General features: G+C 37.1%; 1 pseudogene; it reads left to right on the top strand.

Annotated features, from left to right (window-relative positions):
- The first annotated feature begins 259 nt into the window (after positions 1-259).
- On the top strand, positions 260-4047 carry LOC114294760 (L-type lectin-domain containing receptor kinase IX.1 pseudogene; annotated as a pseudogene).
- The last annotated feature ends 296 nt before the right edge of the window (positions 4048-4343 follow it).

Consider the following 4343-nt stretch of genomic DNA (forward strand, 5'->3'; position numbering starts at 1 on the left):
TTGATTTGATAATTTATTAATAAAATGATCCATTTGTTATGAAATTAAAAATCTCAAAGATGAAATTTAACTTCTAAAATTACAAGATACCATTCGTATTTTAAATAAATAATGTAATTTACTCCAAAAATAAAAAATAAATACAGAGAATTTTCAAAGACTTTGGAACAATGAATGTCCAATCTCCAACAATTATTTGGTAATTTATAGATCAAACTCATTCATTAAGAATTCATTTTCCTTACAACCAACCATTGATATGGCTATGGCTATGGCTATGGCTATGGCTGTTTGCAACTCTTGGCCTTGGAACCCCCACCGATCACCTATTCAGCTTTGTTCTTTCTTCTTCTTCTACTTTGTGATCACCCTTTACTACTTTCCTCTTCATTCAATTGCACTTAACTTCAACTTCACCAATTTTAATGAAACAACATTTCAAAATGGCGACATAATATTAGAAGGAAAAGCCAGTTTTTCCAACCAAGCCATCCAACTCACCCCTACAAACCAACCGTGGATAGTTGGTCGAGCCTTGTATAAAGATCCTCTTAAACTTGGGCAAATAGCTTCTGGAACACTGGTGGACTTCAACACCCATTTCTCGTTTGTCATTGATTCACAAGGAAACTTGGATTTTGCAGATGGGCTTGCATTCTTCCTTATTCCTCATAGTCCCCCTTCCAAACTCACACCAGGTTATGCCTTCGGTCTTCCAATCGTCCCCCCCAAACAGACTCCATGTGTTGCTGTAGAGTTTGATACCTATGTAAATGTGGATTTACATGTGGATGACCCACTCAACGCAACTCATGTAGGTATTGATATCAACTCTAACATATCTAATGTTACTGCAGTATGGTACAATAACATAACGTATGGGAAAGAGAATGAAGCTTGGATTAGTTATAATTCTACTTCGAAAAATTTGAGTGTTGTTTTCACCGGATACAAAGATAATAACATAATTGAAACTAGTCTTAGTTTTTCGGTTGACTTGAGGGAGCACTTACCAGAATTGGTTACAATAGGCTTCTCAGCTGCAACAGGAGATTTGTATGAGAAACATATTGTTAAATCATGGTCGTTCAATTCGAGTTTGCAATTCAATGTAACAACTAGTCCTAGTCCCAGTCCAAGTCTCGGTCCCAGTCTCATTCCAAGCCCCAATGCTACCTCTAGCCCAAGAAAGAAAGATGGAAACAACAAAAATGCTCTGGTTGTGGGGTTGATTGTTGGATCAACTGCTTTGGCTGGTGGGTTGGCTTTGTTTGGCTTCATCAAATGGAAGAAAAGTAAAGCACCAGAAGAGGATGGGGAGATTGGCCCTGATATGGCCATGGACAATGAATTCGATACAGGTATCGGACCAAAGAAGTTTTCATATATTGAATTGTTTTGTGCAACGAATAACTTCGCGGACGAACAGAAGCTTGGAGAGGGAGGATTTGGTGGGGTTTATAAAGGCTTTTTAAGGGAATTGAATTCTTATGTTGCTGTGAAGAGGATATCAAAGGGATCGAAGCAGGGAATAAAGGAGTATGCATCTGAAGTGAATATCATTAGTCGGTTGAGGCATAGAAATTTGGTGCAACTACTTGGTTGGTGTCATGACAAAAATGAACTCCTGCTTGTTTATGAGTTCATGGAAAATGGAAGCTTAGATAACCATCTCTTTAAAGAAAATAGCGTGTTGACATGGACAATAAGGTACAAAATTGCTGGATGGGAGCAATGTGTAGTACACAGAGATGTAAAATCAAGCAATATGATGTTGGATTCAAATTTCAATGTTAAACTTGGAGATTTTGGATTAGCTAGGTTTTTCGACCATGGAAAAGATGTGCAAACAACTAATGTGGCAGGGACCAGGGGATACATGGCACCTGAATACCTATTTACAGGTAAAGCTAGCAAGGAATCAGATGTCTACAGTTTTGGAATTGTGGCATTGGAGATAGCTTGTGGAAGAAAACCCTTTGACTGGAAGGTCCCAGAAAGTCAAACGATATTGGTGGAGTGGGTTTGGGATCTCTATGCTACCAATAGGCTTCTTGAAGCAGTAAATCCGAAGATATATGCAGATTTTGTTCGAGAAGAAATGGAATGTTTGATGATTGTTGGGCTCTGGTGTGCTCACCCTGATCACAATCTTCGGCCTTCCATTAAGCAAGCAATTCATGTGCTTAATTTTGAAGCTCCATTGCCCATTCTCCCTACCAAAATGCCTGTGCCAACATACGTTTCGCCTCCAGTGAGTACTACTTCATCTTCAGTTTCTGGCAACTTTATTACGTTTTCTAATACCGGTCGATTTTAGTCTTCTAGCTAATACTATAGTTACCACACAGATTTCTCTAAATTCAACTCATTCTTTATAGTTGCATCATTTTTTTTCTTCAAGATTATTTCATTTTTACCCCTATACTTTGTCACGATTTTCAATGACCCCTAGACTATGCTTATTTTCATGCGTACCCCCGTACTATGTAAATTACAATCAATTTCACCCCTATCGTCACATTTGAAATGGAAACAGTTAAAAAAAATTATATTTTTGCCCCAAATTTCAAAAGAAAGACACAAATACACCGTCTCCTACCTAAACTCACCCTCTCTTCTCTTCCTTTAATTCTTTCCTCTCTCCATGGCCCTATAAGCGCTACCTCAGACTCTCTCTTTGTGTACAAAGTTTCACAAAATGGTGACAATGGAGACAATCTCAGTAGCTCTAAGTCTCGTCGATTTGAAGAAAAAGAGTCTCCAAAAAGCCTACGAAGATCTTCAATCCTACTCATCTGTTCTCTCCTCCTTCATTCTCTCATGGTCCGACCTCAATTCCTACTTCTTTTCCCTCCAATCCTTTCTCCAAACCCAGTTCATTATTCTTCAATCCCAATAAAACCCTCAATCTCAACCATCCAAACTACCATTAAATCAAACCCAACAATCGGATTCACTCATCTCGGTTTGGATAGAGCTGAAAGCCTTCTGCAAGAACATGGATGGGTTAGGCTTGAGGAACTACATAGTCGAATGAGTGAGCCATGAACAGAATTGAGCTTCCTAACGCACTTCAGCTCACTCCGGATTCGACTGCGATGGTTTTGGATGAGATGAAATGTTTCTATATGAAGAAATCAGAGCTGTATCATTCAAGGCAGAAATGTGGGGTTTGAATTGGATATGTATAAGAGAGAATCTCTCTATACATATATATATATATATATATTATGTATGTATGTGTGTGTATAACAGAGGTATGATCAAAGGTTAGAAAGAGAGAGAGAGAGAGAGAGAGAGAGTTTAGCTGTGTGTGAGCTAGTTTTTTAGTGAGAGAGAGTCCCAGTCCTGACAGTTTCTATATGTGGGGGATTACCCTTCACCACCGTCGCCGAACTCTATTACTGGCGAAAGAATGACGAAAGAATGAAGTAGGAAGTGAGGTGAAGAGAATGGCTCGAAGAAAAGTCAAAAATGAGAAGAAAAGTCTTATTTTTTCTATCAACTTTCAAAGCTTCGATAGTATGCAAAAAGAGGAAGAACAAGACATGTGAGATGTGATACGAAAACTAGACCGTGAGTTGAATCCAATGACGTAAAAATGAGGCAAAATGAAGTTATGACAAAAGAGATAGAAGGGCTTGAAGTGGTGGTTGGTGATGGTGGTGGTTTGCTAGTAAATGGATGGGTCTGCATCTTTCTTTTGCAATTTGGGGTTAAAATGTAATTTTTTTAACTTTTTCCATTTCAAATGTAACAATAGGGGCAAAATTGATAGTAATTTAAATAGTATGGGGTATGCGTGAAAATAAGAGTAGTTTGGGGGTCATTGAAAATAGTGACAAAGTATAGGGGTAAAAATGAAATAATATCTTTTTCTTCTTGTAATGATTTGTGTTTCACAAGGCTGTAGATAATCATCAATTAATGAGAGTTCAAATTTCATATGGTAGTAATTAGACTACAAAATTACATAAATGAGTTGTTCACTTATTTCATTTACATTACTGTTGCGATTACCATTTGCTAAGCTTCTAATTTTGATCAAAACAATAATGTGGCCTACTGTTTTGATAACATTTTAACAGCTAAGAGTTTTAATTAAAAATATATGATTTAATTTGTTAAAAAAGTCTATACTTTTTAATTATATTGAATGAAGTTACGTAATAAATTTAAAAATTCTGCTTTAGTTGTTACCTATCGCCACTAGCAGATGGCTTGGTCAAGTCTACAATGGAAATTTGGTCACATTCCAAATAAATGTATAACCGCATGTTTCCTCATAACTGGTTATTCGTTATCTTGGGATCAAGTCTTTCAAGTCTCTTTACTATTTA

Source organism: Camellia sinensis, chromosome 12 (assembly GCF_055761805.1).
Source record: "Camellia sinensis isolate YWXY chromosome 12, ASM5576180v1, whole genome shotgun sequence".
Lineage (NCBI taxonomy): Eukaryota > Viridiplantae > Streptophyta > Magnoliopsida > Ericales > Theaceae > Camellia > Camellia sinensis.